Below are 18,236 nucleotides of genomic sequence, written 5' to 3'. Positions count from 1 at the left end.
TATAGAAACAAAGAAAATAATTTGAGGGAGGTAAGAGCTAACCATACACATGGTAAGGGGAAACCTTTTTTAAAGAGAGGTATGAATGACAAAATCATATGAGCAAGTGTTAGATCACACTAAGCAAATGTGAGACAGTATGCACCATGCCTCATGTTCATAGAAATATTGTATATGGGCCAAGGGACTTTGTGTCACTAGACTGACCCACCCTCAGATGTTACCTGTGGATGGGCTCTACATGAGCTAGAAAGTGAATTCTCATACAGAGATTATAGAAACGAAAGAAAATAATTTGAGGGGGAGGTAAGAGCTAACCATACACATGGTAAGGGGAAACCTTTTTAAGAGAGGTAAGAAATGACAAAAATCATATGAGCAAGTGTTAGATCACACTAAGCAAAGTGTAAGTGATAGTTATTCCCTTTACTCAAAACATCAGTAGAAAAATAATGACATTGCTAAGCAAAATTGGGGAATTTTAACTGGCAGGTAAGAGAGAATTGGAACTATTGTTGGCAAGTTTAAAACCTAAGTATTGGCGTTATAGAAGCACCAAAATCATTAAAAGACTATTATGCGGGTTATAAGTAAGAACTCAAGTTAAGCTGCTACAGTCAACCAGGGCAGGGACTGTTCCCTGCTGGAATTGTAGTCATTGTAGCTATATGGCTGAATGGAGATGCTTTGAATATCCAACTATGCTACAGGCAGATTTATAGACTTAATCATTATGCTGATTGCAAGTCCAGGACCAGAAAGTGTATTTAGCTATCTGCAGTAAAATGTTCGCGTTTCATGTAGGGAAAACTAATAGGAACTCCTGGGCATGGAGAGGGTAAGTGTGAACCAGCCTTTATGTTATTGAATAAAGAGGATGAGACCAATGCTTAGCCTCGGCCATGTTTTAGAAAACTGAATGCCTCTGGATAAGTTTTAAGTGTTTGGTGTTAGAACTAATGGGTAAGAATCCTAGATAAGGGATATAGGTACATAGGCAGGTACTCAGGCTATCGGCCCAAGGCCTACGTAAGCCCTAGCCAACAAGGTTCCCTGACTTATGCCACACAAGAAAGTTATTTTCCTTTGCCACTGTCTAGCAGAGACACAGAAGTGATCCCCGGGGTGTACTTCCCTATTTCCCATCCACTCAAGATTTTTTCTTGAAGAGTGCTAATGTGAAGAACTTTGGCTTGATGCAGGAGATAAGTAGCCTGTTCCAGAGTATGGGCAAGTCTCTGGGACAGGAATCTATCCCCTCCAGCATGTCCTGTTTATTGTGGTGACAAGGTTTAGGTCCCTGTGAGCATGTAGCTCAGAGTGATTAGGATTTCTTTAGGTGCAGCATGTCCAACAGCTCTGGGTTTGATTATAGCTTTTATATTTTAGGCAGAGATCACCTTGGAGTAGGCGTATATAATAATGGAGTAAAGCTGGGAGTTTTTTGGGACGGTCAGTGTAGGGCATATGTTTGAGGCGCAGTAACTTTCCTTTGTGGGAGGTACTTTTTGTGGCCTTTCCAGCTGCTGCAGATGTCTTGTGAGGTACATTCCAAAAGGGGCGTGCTGTACTCCTGGTAGCTGGGTTTAATGGGAGTGTTGAGTAGAGGGGAACAATGGGACTTCTTTTTTCCTGGATGAGAACCTCGTATGACGCAGGTGTGCCACATAGGACTTCCTGACCACTATGGCGATATATGGGCTACTGTCAAAGGATCGGGCTATCATTCCACCGGTCCCAAGTGGTCTCTTATATCACACATTCGGGTGTTAAGGAGATCTGCTGTCTATGTAGTAGTTCCGGTACAGAGTTTTACCAAAGGGGATGACAATGCACTTTTTGGCATTGAGCTGAGGCCAAGTGGGTCTGTTGACTGTCTCAGTGAGGCCCCTCTGTAGGATTTCCACACCATTTGGTGATTCTGCTATGGTTCCTAGTTTGCCTAGTCATCTGTGAACTTCTATTAGCCAGGAGGCCTTCTGTGTTAGCCTGTACTTCCAGGAGTAGTAGATACCAAACAGGAGAGGTCCTAGGGACTGGAAACCCTGTGGTGTACTCCAATTTGTCACTGCTTTTGAGGTCAGATTTGGAGTGTGCAACTTTACAGTGTGGGTTCTGGTCAGGGAGCCAGTTGGCAAACCCATCTTGTGACATAGGAATTTGGAGTACCTAAGTTTAGTGAGTTTAGCTATAATTCCGGAATGGGGATGGTGTTGAAAGCCTTGGCATGAGAAGGTCAAGATAGGCTGTATGAACCACCTTACCCTCATCTACGGCTTTGGTGACTGCCTCAAAGAAGTCTATCAGGCTCAGGGAGGCATGATCTGCCTTTCACAAACCGGAACTGGGTGGGATCCAGAGTTTGGAAGTTACCAATGTTTTTGTTTATGAATTCCACATGATACTAGCCCATGGCCTTGCAAACCAGGCTCACAGGCTAATAGGCGATAGTTCCCGAGCAGTGGTGGCTCCCTGGTGAGTGGGATAACTGTTGCTGTATGCTATCTAGTAAGGCAAGGCAAAGCCTGATGTGAGGCTATGATTGAGCATGGTGCTTAGGTGGGGAGCCAGTTAGTTCTAAAGTTCGTGTAAAATGCAGCCTGGATATTGGTTCTGGGTCCCATGGATGCTGTGTTTTTTGGCTTTAGAGAGTGCAGCTTTTACTCTGTGTAGTTGTGATTACAGGACTGCATTCTTCCTGTATAGATATGTAAGGCCTTTAGGGTGGGGGGGGTAGTTAGCACTGAACCCTATCTGCCAGGTGGGATGTTGGCACATTGTGCTGGTTCTGTAATTTTGTGCCACAGTTGTGCTGTAACTCAGAGCAGATTTGGGTACCATTGAGATTCTTTTTGGACATAGCTTATATAGAATGCTTTGTGTTGTCCTTTGGATTTAGTGCCGATTTTGTTTTCAGGAGCTAGGCTTTGGGAGGATCTTATTAGGGATCTCAGCTTACTGGAGTGGCTGACCAGGGAGCCCTCCCACTCATGGGATTTTACTCTTTTTGCAACAATTTTCCTTCTGTTGTACAGCCAGTCATTTATGGCAGGGGACCACCAGATTGGCTTCCTTTTTTTTGGAAGATAGCGCCTTTGGTTCTTGCTTTGGGCACGATCCATGCACTCATAAGTGCTTAGAGTGCATTTCGTGTAGGATTCCAATCATAACTGCATTGTCCATCTGCATGAGCAAGTTTCAAGACGCTTATGCCACTTCTAACTAAGAAGCATGAAGTTACTTTGGAGAAATTTTTTACCATGGCGGGTTTCCTTAATGGGGGTGGGGATGGATGGATATCAAGGGTGCATTAGCTTATGGTCGGATAGGACTAACGCAGGAGTTGATTCTCAGGTGCGACCACCGGGTCACCATGTTGGTAATGACCACGGCTCAAGATATTGTTGCCCTGGTGGGTGTGTGGATAATTTGATCCAGGACATTGGAGTTTATGAATTCCAGAAAAGCGCTGTATGAAGGAGCCGGGTGCACATGAGTAGTATTCCCAGTTAATGGTAGGGGTAGTTGAAATCGCCCATTATTTGAGTATTTCCGGTTGAACCCTAATATTTTCCCCAGTACATCAAGAAAAGAGTAGGAATCTTGGGGCATGGTGGGCAATATGTAGCAAGCTACAATTTGACTTTGCAGTTTTGCCCAGAGCTAGTTGCACTTGGATAACCTTTGGATGCATTATGTTGGTTGCAACTAGCCTGGAGGTGGGATATCCTTAATGAATATGGACACACTCCTCCGCTTTTGGGTGTTCTCGGGGTCCAGGTTACATGGCCGTAAAAGTGTGGTATGAGTTATAGCCTTAGTGCAGGTGTGCTCTGGAGCTTTGAACCAGGTCTCAGTCACTGCACAGATATCAATATTCTCCACTTTAAGGAGTGCCCTCGAGTGAGTCCATTTTGAGATTTAGACTTTCTAGCATTGAGTAGCATTAACCTCAGTTTTTGCTTGCCTGTTCCTGTTACGGGTGGTAAATTTGTCATTTGAACCTTGCCTAAAAAGGCACATTAGTGGCAGCAAGAGCCTTAGCCAGTATCCGGAATCCCAGGGCAGGTACAGGCCATCTCTGGCATAGCATCGTGGTCTGTCGCACCATGTCATCCCAAGCAGACAGATACTGGATCCCCCTTAGAATGATGTACCAGAAGCTCAAGCCAATTGTTGGAAGTTTCTCTCAATCATTTTGTCCTTGTATTGCGGTATTCTTGCTGGCGGCAGAATGCTACTCTAGGGCTAGGGTCATACCTGCCTGGGCTACAAAAACGGGAGAGCTCTTCCATGTCTCTCTTTTCATGGGGTACAGGGAGGAACATCTCAAGTTGTTCACACCAACATGGACAATGACAGAGCTCATATTTGTACTTGCCTGTGGAGTGACCTGAGTGTGTGGGTTATGTGGTGGATCCTGGCACCTCGACAGGCAGCTGACAGTAACCCTTCCTTGTTTAGCCTCTGTGGAGTGGGACATCAGTGTGCTCTGACTATAGAGTCACCTAAGTGACTAGTGTGTGCTGATAATGCTTGTTTTGCCTTATTGGCTGTGGTTGAGTGGCACACTACCAGTCTTTTGGCCATGTGTCATTTGTATTTTGTGTTGGGGGGTGGAAGTTGCTTATGCTTTCTTGCTTTTAAAAAGGTCCTCTCGTTGCTTGGGCAGATTAGTTATTGAGAGACCGCCGCAGTCGTTTTGTGCTTTGTATGTGTGGATTTTGGTGGTGTAGGATTTATGAGACTCACGTGATAAGTATGGTGTGGTGGTGCAAGTGTTTACATCTCCTCCTCTAGGAATGTCAAGTTCTGTTCTTGGTTGGAGAGAGCTTACCTCCAGTTTGTGTAGATAAGTGCATCTCACAGATTGTAATGTTGGGTGGTAGGGGAGAGAGTTGTTTGTGTAACATGAGGCAATTTCTACATTGCTCCAAGATGCCCAGAACACTGGGAGCTGACCCTTGACATGCCCTCAATAAAAACTATTTTCTTCTAGATAAGTGAGGAAAGTAAGTACAAGAGCTGTTTTTTCTAAGCAAGTGAGAAAAGTAAATGCAAAACGTTTTCCTATAGGTAATGAGGAAGCCGTATAGTGCTATAGTAATTAGTAGCTTATTTAGTGCTTACATAATGTAAGTTCTGAACAAGTGCTGATAATGAATAAGCAAATTCAAGTGCTAAAAACTAAGAATCTGTATCTTGCACTGTGGACTAGTTACAGGAAAGAAACAAGTGCAAATGCAGGCTTTTAAATCAAAGTTGAGAGGAGATGGAAAAGATTGCCCAGACAGCCAATAACTACAATTTTGGGCCAGAACCACTTTATGGTGGTGCAGACAGGTGCTACCTAGTGCTTACCACTCCCACTGACAAGCTAGGAAGGCTTCCCTCTCCAACACAGAAAGGCTTAAAGGGCTCAGGAAGCTAAGCATACTGCCCTGGTTACAGCAAATCTACAGTATCTGGACTACACTAGTTACAGGAAAGGAAACAGGCTTACAGTTTTTTTTTTTTTTTTTTTTCAGAAAAGTAAAGCTAAAACAGCAGCAAAACAATTCAAATGCAGCAAAGCTAGCAATACTTGAGTATGTAGCAATATTAGACCAAACACATTTTAATAAAATGCAATTAAATTAAAAATGACTAAAACCAAGTGCAGTAGAAGGAGGTATTAGGTAGAATGTGGGAGAGAGATGGGACTGGGGAAGTGTCCCAGGATCAAATCTACAGTGGGGCGAAGTAACTCCGCAAAAGCCACCACATTTAAAACAAATCAGAGAGAGGGTGGGTGGGACAAAACACTCTTTCAGCAGAGATCTGAAAAACTACAGCAGAATGAAAAATAACAGTGCACAACTCTGAATAAAAATTAGTCCAGCAAACAATTTACAGCAGTACACAATTCTGAAGAACCAAAAAATATACTTAGCTCTGTATATTTCCAGATAGTTTGAAAAGAGTTCTGTTAGATAATGTCTCTAGCAATGATATGCAGGCTGTTAACTAACAGAGTCTATTATTATGCAAGTAATCCTTCAGATAGTCAGATGACAAGCAGTAAAAAAACCAGTTATACCAACTTAAGACACAGCAGAAAATAGGGGAGAGGTGGGACAAAACACTTTCAGCAGAGATCTGAAAACTATACAGTGAATCAAAAATATGGGCTCAATGACAAAATACCCCTTAAGCCTTTTTTGATTAAGCTAAATCCTTCAAGCTATTGATGTTTTTAAATGCATGGTTTTGTATATGTGTGTATATACATATATATATATTTATATTGTGTGTGTTTCTTTTATATATACATATATTTTTATATGAATAGTTTTATAGGGCTACATTATTGCCATCAGGGTTTTATTTATAGAAGAGAGCAGTGTGTCATGACATTATATTATGGTGTTTTATATATACTTTGAACACCAAGTATTGTTTATAGTGTCCCTTTAAGTAATAGATGGAGTTGATTTTCGGATGAGAATTGTAATTGGATGCATTTTATTATATATATGTAACTTGATAGCTTGTTTTGTATGTCTGATGAAGTGTTCAGTAGTAAGAACGTGAAAGCGCTTAACATTTCCTGATTTGTTTTATTAAAGAAGTTTCGATATACTTGTCTACATTTTCATGGTGCTGCCTTTGGAGCGCCATTGCTTTTTGGCTATTCTGTTGGTTAATATATGATATGACTCGTGTTCAGAACAACATGATAAAAGGTAAGCAAAACTGCCTGTTAGAAGATAGCTTTAAAAAGTAAGGCTATCATGCGATGAATTAGTTTTTAAAGTGCTGAGAATCCACTTATACCTATAATTCAGAGTTTGCTTCTAAGTAAATAAGGATAGGTATAATCCTCCTATGAGACCTATTGTAGCTGGTTGCCAGGTTGGGTGGACAGAACCCTTTTCCTTTACATTGAGAAATTTGTATGCACCTGTATTTAATAGGAAATGTATATACTTTGAAAGATTCCAAACAATTTTATTGAATTTCTATACTCTATATTACTACAGTACCCACTACTGCTATCTATTATTTTATGACACTCATGTGTACAATCCTTGTTCACAGTGATCCCAAATTCTATTAAGGTGTTAAGGAATGCGTACATGAATATTTGTCCAGGCATAGTGATTATTCTGATTTTTTGGCAGATCTACTATGGCATGCTTCTTGAAAATTGTATTTGAAAATAATGCCTTTATGTTTGATTATAAATCTTACTTGGCAAAAAGATTACGTAGCTATGGGGCACCTATGACAACATCGAAAACTGAAAATAATCGAAACTGGACTTCCACCGACAACTGGAAATAACCGGACAGCGCAAAAACGGATCGCTTATTAAAGGTAAGGGATGTAACTCCGCTTTACTCATGCCTATACCATGGTTGCAGTACGACACTCGCCACCCTTCCCAAACCATGGTAGGCTTAAGTAGCGAATTTACCACCCCTTTACCTTGTAAACGTCTGCTTTGCGCTGTCGTGGTTAATTCAGTTGTCGGTGAGCTGCTATTTACGCTTGTCGATGGTTTGATAGGTACCCCCATAGCTACACCAACATGTTTAAGGCAAAGTGGAAGAGGATTGTATGTTTTGTAATGCATTTTTTCCGCGTCCGCCCATTGATGTTTTGTGGATGACTTGTTTTAATTTGACTGGCACCATAGAACAGCTGAATGTCTTTTTGAAACAAGCGAATGGATGAATGACTACTTGAAATTTGGTAATTTGCTCTAATCTTGAATAAAATAGAGTATCTGGACATTCTGGATCGTAGAGGTAAAATTATATCATGAAAGGCCATGTAAGAGCCCTCAAGTCTGAAATGTATCTGATGATGGTTTTCATAAGGAACTACTTGATTTGAGAAACAAGTTAATGAGAGAATGGTAGTACTGAAATAGACAAGAGACTAGGGTGAAATACTGCCTCAGAGACAATGGCAAGGCCATATTTCTCAGAGAGGGTGGTTGAACAAGTTTCGTGGATAATCAAGTTATTAGAGGTGAGGGTCCCACATTTTATACCACTGATGTGTTAATGTCATTACAGACATTAGGAAACACTGGGGGATTCAGACAACAGACATTAGACAGATTGTAGGTGGCACCAAATTTTTTATATAAAAATAATTTTAAAAAGATGGTTATCCAAAAGATTCTGGCATCTGGTGGTGACCCTAATGGATTAGTTATGTCCATGTGGATAATGCAATTTTTGTGAGAACATAACACCAGCTTTTTATAGATCCGACACTGACATAAATATGTATTCAAAAGTGGGCGGTCAATTGTTACATAGCATGTTTATTTATTAGTGCAGGTCCTGTCAGCCATTCATGAAAAGACTGACAGGATGCTGAAAGACAGAATTAGAGAGAATCTTTAACATATTAGGATTAGCCCAGAAACAATTGCACTGCTCAAAGCATGTTTTACAGGTGGAGTAGTTTGCATACGGTGGTGGTGCTGCAGTAGCGTTGTCCCCGCCACAGTCAGAGCTGTCAGTTGGAGATTCTCCAAGCTAGGCGTCTTCTGCGTGGAGACATGCGTGAATGGGCCCGGTCCCCCCCTCCCCCCCAAGGAAACCCTGGAAAATTTTTTAAACCGGGCCCAAATTTTTAAAAGTTTTTTGGACCCAAGGGGGGCCCTTTTACCCCCTCCCCCAAAGGCCCCCTTTGGAAAAGAGGTTTCATAATGGACCTCATAAATAAAGACATAGGGAATTTGCAGACTTTGGATCCAACCCAGTTTGGCTTTGTCAAAGGCAGATCATGCCTTTTAAACTTGGTTGACTTTTGAAACAGTCACCAAAGCCATTGATGAGGAAAGGCAGTCCATACAGCCTACCTTGATCTGGCTAAGGCCTTGATACAATACCCCACTCGGGTATCATTGAAAAACTCATCAGCAAATGTTAACCCTTACATCACAAGATGGGTTGCAAACTGGCTGGTGACAGAACCCACAGGGTCAGATTTGCTGGCGCCATGTCAGACTCAAAGCCTGTCACAAGTGGTGTCCCACAGGACTCAGTCCTGGGCCCACTCTTGTTTGGCATCTACTTTTCAGTACAAGCAAACACAGGAGGGTTATGGCTGACAAAGTTTGCAGATGACTGCAAACTAGAGCCATAGTAGAAAACACATCTGACACAGATATCCTTCAGAAGGGTCTCACAGAAGCGGATAACTGGTGCCAGAGCCACGACCTAAAGTTAAATGCCAAAAATGCATAGTCATACCCTTCGGGAAAAACAAAGGTTACCCCTAGCTACCAAATAGGTGGCAATCCACTGAGCACAGGACAAGTTATCAGGGACCTGGGGACCCAGGTTGATAGTAGTCTGTCATTCGACACCCATGTAGCTAAAGTAGTTAGGAAGTCCTTCTACATTGCCCACCTTATCATGAAGAGTTCTCATCTAGATCAAGGGAGGTCATAGTCTCGCTTTACTCATCACTTATCAGCTGACTGATTGGGTACAATGCCTCATTCGAATGTATCTGACCCGACACTTGCAGCAGCTGGAGAGGCCACAAAAAGTTGCTCACGAAAAGGATAAAGGGTCTCAAGAATCTGTCCTATGCTGCCCGACTGAAAGAACTCCAGCTCTATTCAGTCGCTAACAGCTTGCACAGAGGTGACCTTTGCCTAACATACAAGGCCATGTCAAACCCAGATTTGGTGAATATGCTTCACCTCAAAAAATCTAGATCCATCAGAGCCACAAAGGCGGGAGACTTAAACCTCAACACGGCTATTAATAGGGGCGTGCTGGAGGGACAGATTCATCACCCAAAAGACTCCTATGCTGTGGAACAAAATCCCGTACATGTGAGGCAGAGCACCTCGCTGGCCTTGTTCAAGAGAAATCTTGACCAATGGATGGAGATCACAGATATACCCCAGGAATTACCTCAGTGTCACTGCTCGACAGAGGCACAGCAAAATAATGGGTATAGTTCCCCATACTAAAGGGGTGGCGTAAGCCACAAAACAATAGGCTGAAGCTTATAAATGCCCTCGGGCAGATAGCCTAGTATGAACGTATGAACCTATAATACTGTGCATTCCATTTTAAAATGTAATATAATTTGGAATGACTGTATTGACTTAATGTAAGCTCTACCTATTCTGAATGCATCTGCTGTATAAATAATGCTATTTTGAATGAAAGACCTTATATTTTATCCACAGATGCTGTTAGAAAAATGTTGATTGCTCATGCTAACCATTATTTCACCTCTGCAAAATCTAAATACAGCTCTCATGTTATTCTTGTCAATGTAAACTTGCATGTCATTCCTACCTGTCATTTGGACTTTTCTAACAAATGCATTGTCAGTATGAAACTGAACTGTAAATGTGTCCGTGTCTATAGCTTTGGTCATAATTGCGAAGTGACCAGTCTACCTACCTAGTTCACAAATATATACATACATATTTATGAGTTTGTTAGGTGGACTGTTCCTTGCACTTACAGTCATGGCTCAGTTGTGAATAAACACACAGAGTTATACAGCATACTTTTGGAAGTATAGAAAGAAGTTGGCTAAAAGGTATACAAAGGTATCAGTAAAAGTGAAAAAAATGCAGATTGTTCAGTTACATGTATAACAGTTACAACAGTGTTGCAAAATATTCTCTATTAAGTTACAATTACCTTTGTTAAGGTATTCTAGGTAGATGTCCAGGTATACATGTTAACTTGCCATTGGTATAAGAACCATTAAACCTTCTACTTACAAAGTACTCTATTTGACATTATACAACAATGGTCTAAGTTGCAATGTTAAAGACAATAAAATAATGCAAAAGTTTCTACTTACAAATATGCAGTTGATATTATTCTGCTAAGGAGTGAGTAGCAAAGACTAATTTTGATATAGTGAGTCTATTAGCAGAGGCTGTGATGCTTTAGCCTTCATCAATAAAGGATGTGTATTTATCGGACATATGTAGATGTTTCACTAGCTTTTCCTGAAAATCATCATCTTCTGTATAATTTGATGGGGGAAGGATTTGCTGGCATAATTCTGAGAAGGCTGTTTTCTCCTGTTGATTGAAAGTGAAGGTCTGTGAAAACAGACAAAGTGTTTTGTCATCTTGCCTTCTTGAGGAATATAGAGTGGATTTAATTTGTAGCTTACTTTGAGGAAGGGCAGGAGCCGTTTAGTATTTTAAATGTAAGTAAGGATAGGAATAAGGAAACTGGGGAGCCAGTTTGCTTTTGTAGTCTTAGACAGTGGATGTTCAAATTGGGGCATCAATTATTAAACCTGCATATAGCATTTAATATTGTTTGGAGTTTAATGGTGCTTTGTGAAGAGTTGATGTAGGTAATAGGAGGACATATACAATTCTGGGGTTAAGAACATTCTTTGCTATGTCTTTTCTGGCATCAAGGGTAAGGTGGTTTAAGACTGAGGAAGAAATTTTTGTAGAATGATTTCAGAGATTCAGGCTTCTATGTGTTTTGAAAGACAGTTGAGTCGAGTTATGACAAGGTACTTGTACTGGTTAGGTTCATTGTTGGGGGGAATGGTTATTTGAAGAAGTTTGGTTTTGGATAGTTTTTGGCATGTTCCAAAGGATAGAGCACTGTGTTGGAGACATTAGATGTGAGTAGTCTTGTTGATAGCTAGTTGCAGAGAATACTGAAGTCATCCTGCAGCCCCTTTTAAACTATTGTTGAGAAGGGGCCAAAGTAATAGTTGCAGAAGGAGTGCTAATGTTTATGTCATTGAAAGAAAGAGTGAGAATAATATTGGGCTTAAAACCTGAGCCTTGAGGGATACCTGTGGAAAAGGTGCCTACATATACATGCATACATACACTAATATAAATAAGCCAACGGATAAATATGGTGGAGGACTCTGTTGTGGTACAGGCAGGCAAAAGGCCTTTTCAGAATGGATAGCTGAGGTAATAACAAGTATGACAAGGAAGGTGGCAGAAAAACATGTCAGGTGAGTCATTAGGACAGACCATTCTCAAAATATTACGTGTCTGCAGCTAACACATTGATGAAAGAGGGAGTTAGAGGATAATGATTGGTTGCTGCAGTGGGCAAGGGAGAAAATCTTGTGCCAAAAGGAGGATGGGGATGAGACCTGGCAGAAAAATCAGTTCAGCACAGATAAGCTAAGTCTTCGCACAGAAGAGACAAGTTCACAGATAGGCTCAATCTCGGTACAGAAAAGAGAATCCACATTTATTAAGGTGTCTAAACTTAAGGACCATTACAATAAAATCACTATAAGCAAAACAAATGCTTGCCTGATGTTTGAAATGTTAAAATATGTCAGAGTTTAGTATAAAAATTTGGTTTAAGACACCTCTTACAGAGTACTAATATAGGGAATTCTCTCACTCATGGGGAAGAATATTTTAGAGGCATCAACATACAAGGTTTCTAAATGTACTCTAGGAAAGTCCAACATCTCCAGGGATGAACAACACAGCTATCAAATAGGAATGTTATTTACTGCTTGGTTGGAAAGGTACACCTCATCAACTGTATCTTTAAACTAAGCTAGAAGGGCTGGGATAGGTATTCAGATTTTAGACAGAAATGAGCACAGAACACAATGGAACAAACGAGGGTAAGTCAGACCGTGGCTGGTTAGTAATATTTTATAATGCACAGAGTCTAACCAATGAATTGGAGAGCTGCAAGTAATAATGCAGTGGAAAATGTGGACATTTTGATGCAACAGAAATATGGGATAGTGTCAAGAGAGGGTAGTACATAGGGATGTCTGGCCATAAGTTGTTCAGGAATAAGAAAGAATGGAGAGAGAGCTGTAGAGTTGTAGTTTATATAAAGGAAGGCACTGAATGTGAAATCAGCGAGAAAGGACAACACCAATCCATGAAGAGGTAAGGAATGAAGGAGGGTCAGAACCTAGGCCAAATGGCATGGCAGTTAAGGCAGACGTAAGGTGAGGAGTGCTGATGTATCGGATAGTATCTTATACCTCAGACATATCAAGGGTGGAAGACAAGGGAATGGAGGAAAAAATAAGGGAATTGGATAGGTGGAAGACCCTAATAATCGTGGAATTTTCAAATCTGCAGAAAAGTGAGAAATTCTGAGCTCCAGAGGAGAGAGGGAGCTGACTGAGGGCTTGAAACCATGAGTAGTTCAGCCAAGTGGTACAGGACTGTAGTAGAAAAGATTGAATTCTTAATATGGTCCTACCCAAGCCAGAAGGCGTCATGGATGCCCAGATGTAGGTGTCATTAGCCAGTAGTGATCATGACTCTGTGTGGTTTAGGGTGGGGTAGATTTAAGGATACAGAGAAGATGGTATGGAATCTTGTGGTATGGATTATGAGGAAATGTGGGAGTGGGTGAAAAATGTGTTAAGAGACTGGGAACAAATTGTAAAAATAAACAAACTTTGGAATGCCTGTGGCCAAGGATCTAAGCAGGGGGCAAAAAGAGACCAGTGGGGATGCATAGAAGTATGAATTTTAGAATTAGGACAAAATTTGAGCATACAAAAAGTGGAAAGGAGAAGATGGGTAGGTGCGTGACACACAGTACAAGGAGAAACGATACAAAGGTAGCGATGGCAACAGTTCAGTTTGAAATGTAGAATTTGTTCGTGTTTATTTGTTAGCCAAGTAGGAATGTTGGCTTGAGGATTCTTTTAGATACAACCCAAGGCAGAAATGTATTACATTATATGCAGTATGCAATACTATATACAAGATAACAGCTTATAGTGTCTAGCATAAGAATAGGCAAAGAAAAATATGTAAAATGTTTCCATGTATGGCAACATCATTGCATATTAGTATAATATGGTCCTTAGGGAATGAACAATAATAAAATAGAATGAACGAATTAATAAATAATGACTAAAACAGGAAAAGAATGTTGTAGTATTGTTACATGTAGGGCCATTGATTAAAAGGAACAGAAAGATTTTGGTCTAAGGGTGGTGACCACACAGTAGCAGAGTGAGACGGCAGTGGTAGTTGCAGATAGAATGATGGGGGGATTCTGGAAACAGAGATGCCAAAGCTTCTACTCAGCCACACCATTGTGAGATCACACTTTGAGCAGTGCATGTACTTGTGGAAACCATACAGGAGAAAGAAACTGGTCTGCTGGAAGGAATTGAGAGTAAAGCCACTAGAAAGGTGCATGACATGGAGGAAAAACGGTATGGCCAAAGACCAAGTAAAGGAGCTAGAGTTCATCTCACTAGGAAACCCAGTCTGTCTTATCTTGTTTTAATGGTCTTTTTCTTTTTAGTTAACATATCCGTACTAATTTGAGATATGATATTGGCACAGAAGAGCATGTCAAGAAGACACAAAGGGGTCATTCTGAACAAGAAATATAGTTGGGGAAGACAGGGAAAAGACAGCAATAGACTACAGAGATTAACTGCAACATGAATCCTCAAATCTCTCACAGAGATAATGTGTGTATAAATTAAGCTGCAATGACAATTTCTAGTTGTATCTGATGAAATCTATTGGCAATACAGCCTTCAAGTTTTTTTAACTGAAGGTTAAAAGTTTAAGAATTTTTATTCTGCTGCATAATTCTGAGAAACAGTAAAATAACTACTGCCATCTGCTTAGGAAAATAAGACACAGGAGTTCAACTTATAACAGCTAACCCTAGACAGAAATGTTAGAAAGATGCATCAGCTGTTTAACAGCCAAGCACAGTAAAAACCAGCACAAGTCCCCAACAGCTGTTAAGACAGCTAATTTGAAACAGAGCAAGTACAAGGCTCAAACAACTATTTTAACAGCTACGGACACAAATAAACAAATCAAGAGCCCTACAGCTGGTAACATGGCTACATACTGAAAGGATTTGACCAACAGCTGTTATAACAGCGACCATGAGCTGCTGACTTTCAACTGCTGTCCCAACATGTGTCCGAATATAGTCCTAAGGTGTCTTGCAATAGGAAAACCTCAGGTTGTTGGGAATAGTATCCACCTTGGGGGTGAACACATATTAAATGAATCCCCAAAAGTATTTCTTCACAGAGCTGATTGTGGACCCATGAAATAGGTGGTGAACAGGAAATCTGAGAAATGTTTTAATGACCATGTGACAAATGAAGAATGGGAGAACAGGTGCTGGAGGATCATACAAATGGAAGGCACTTTGAATGTTAAAGTCACTTAAAGGGTAAACATAAGGTTAGTTTCTCCCTTCAGTATCAAGTAAATGTATGAAATGTAATACTTTTTTTCTTTAACACACACATAGTTAGGTCTTAAAGCTTTTCCAACACTTAGCCATTATTTTCAGGACGTCACTCAAACCTTATTTACAAAATTTGGCGTTTATAATGTCCAATATCAATGCATTTGCATATATATACATATATATATATATATATATATATATATATATATATATATATATATATATATATATACACATATTATACATATATATATATATATATATATAAATATTTTTTTTAGGAATGTAGTATAATTTTTCTGTTTTTTAGGTTGATATATTGGTTTTAGATGGAGTAAAAATGTTTTGTATGCTGTTTCTTTAACATGATTACTTTAATTCAATGCAATTAATTAATTATGATTTAATTGAGAGTGAAGGAGTATATAAATGATCTGAACTTGATTTGTCCATGGTCTGATGAAGCATCTGTGATGTGAAAGCACTAACTGTATTAAAGTTTTTTGGGTCTAGGACACATGCTCGACTAGCATATGTCCGAATCACAAAACATCGAACACACATACACGAAAGCGCTTAACATCAGAAAGCGCTTCCATGTATGTGTAGTTAAAAAAAATCTATGTTTCTGCGGGCTTCCCCATGCCCACATCCCCTACTTTATTATTCTCACTCTGAGATCGCACTACAGTGGGGAAAAGGAATTTTCCCTTACCGCACTGTAGTCCGATCTACGAAACACACATACACTGAAGCACTTGTTGATGTTAAGTGCTTTCGTGTATGTGTGTTTAATGTTGTGATTCGGACATATGGTAGTAGAGCATGTGTCCGGATCCCAGTTTTTTATATATATTTTTCCTGCTGTGTTTCTCCCTCTTGTTCATTTATTGAATTATTTGCATATAACCCCCATTAAAGTTAACTTCACTCCTCCCCCTTTTTGAATTTATCCTGTATTGTGTAAATGGAGAAAATATTGCAATGCAGTTGGTATGCATGTCTACAGTTACATCGGATTTATAATTGGTTACCAGAATGTCATCTCCAGATCATATATAAGTTTCTACCAGACATTCCAAGTCTTTTCCTTTTTCTGTTTTTTTGATTCCCCACTGCCTGCCAGCCATCAGCCCCTATGCTCTGTTGGCTCATTCTTTTCTGCTAGAGTAAGAGTCTTTCCTAGCCCATTTGTTCTGTGAGTGACATCGATTCAACGGCTGCCATGAGTCCCACTCTCCTATTGTAACTGTTTCTGTGCTCGAGTCCCACTCTCTTGTTGTAACTGTTTCTGTGCTCGAGTCCCACTCTCTTGTTGTAACTGTTTCTGTGCTCGAGTCCCACTCTCTTGTTGTAACCGTTTCTGTGCTCGAGTCCCACTCTCTTGTTGTAACTGTTTCTGTGCTCGAGTCCCACTCTCTTGTTGTAACTGTTTCTGTGCTCGAGTCCCACTCTCTTGTTGTAACCGTTTCTGTGCTCGAGTCCCACTCTTTGTTGTAACCGTTTCTGTGCTGTCTACACTACAGTATCACATACTTTGCACTACACCACACTGAACAGTATTTATGCAGCTCATCCACAAGCTGCATTCAGAGGGTCATAAGCATTTAGTTTAGCCACTGTTTCATTCCCTCCTCCACAGCTGTTTACAGACAAACGTTTCCAAGTGGCCATCTATCTTGACATCACTGAAATGATGACATTTTGTACTGCCGTTTAATTTTTTTATTTACTTGAAGTGACCCTTATTAGCCACAACCCATCCACAAAGGAAAAAAGATTCACATTCAGTATATATAGATTTTCTTTCATACTATAAAATATGTTAATGATACAGACAAAATCCATAGTTATTAATTATATAAATAAAAATAGTAACAACAAAAGCACACTACATATTGTGTGAAGTGTTTATGTCTTAGATGCAAAGATTTAAGACTTTATTACAGAATAGTTTGCGTGGATCTGACAAATACAGTGACAAGTGAGGAATAAAGTTTGTGTGTCCCAGATTAATTTTACTCTTGTGGATTTTCATGTAAAGAGAAGAAATAAGGAGAAATATTTTAAAGAATTACTTAGAGTAACATTCAGTAGTCAAGTAATCTTATGAGATAAAATACAGTAAGGAGGCTGTGTTATTAATTTAGCAATAAAGCAGTGGATGTTATCCTGTGTCCCTAAAGAAGATAGGAATAAATAAAACTTTATATGGAGTTTTTACTGGAATTGTTGTAGTTTTAAGTTTGTGGAAATCTAAGGTGAGATGATTTAAGTTGGAACATGTTAGTATGGAAAGCTTTTTTTTTGGTCTGTGAATGTACAGATGTTATCTTTACTGTCTTAGTTTGTTACTGAGTTGAACATTTCCTTACTACTGGTCTCACTACATTAGTAGGGCAAGACATTGCAGTTTTCCCTGTCTCACCCTATTTCTCTCCCTCTCTCTCTATCTCACATGCCTCTTTGCAAGGTATGTAACACTGAATGCCTGGAGATCAGTTCCACAGCTCTGTTTCTGTCTTGTGCTGTAGATTCAACAAAAATGCATGGTCTATCAGATAATCAATGGCTTTTTTTTATTCACAATCTTAGTTCATTCATATATGGTCTCTGAACTGGGTTACTCGTTGCTTCTTCTTTGGTTATTTATTTATTCATTCTGTCAGTGGTCTCATTGCTGGTAACATGGTCATGGGTTCCGGGTCTGCTAGGCTTGTATAATCACCAGTTTTTCCAGCCTTATATACATTTCATATACCATTTATCCTTTCCTGGCCACAAATTGTATTTCCCTTAGTCCCACATCTTAAAGACCTTTATATTGCTTTTCCCTTTGTCTTTTCTAACTCAGCATGCAATATGTCTGTAAAATTATCCCAACAGCTATGCCCATTTACGCATTATCAGCTACTCATACTACCTCTGTGCTGTAATACTGCAGCAGCCTCTGGCACATGTTATCTGTCTTAACTAAGGCAGGTGTATTTTCCATCCATAGGTCCTACCTTATTTTAATTGCACTTCTTA

The sequence above is a fragment of the Protopterus annectens genome, chromosome 14.part0, assembly GCF_019279795.1.
Source record: "Protopterus annectens isolate FY-2018-M chromosome 14.part0, PAN1.0, whole genome shotgun sequence".
NCBI lineage: Eukaryota > Metazoa > Chordata > Ceratodontiformes > Protopteridae > Protopterus > Protopterus annectens.
The sequence above is the reverse complement of the archived record's forward strand: the minus strand, read 5'-3'. Positions refer to the sequence as shown.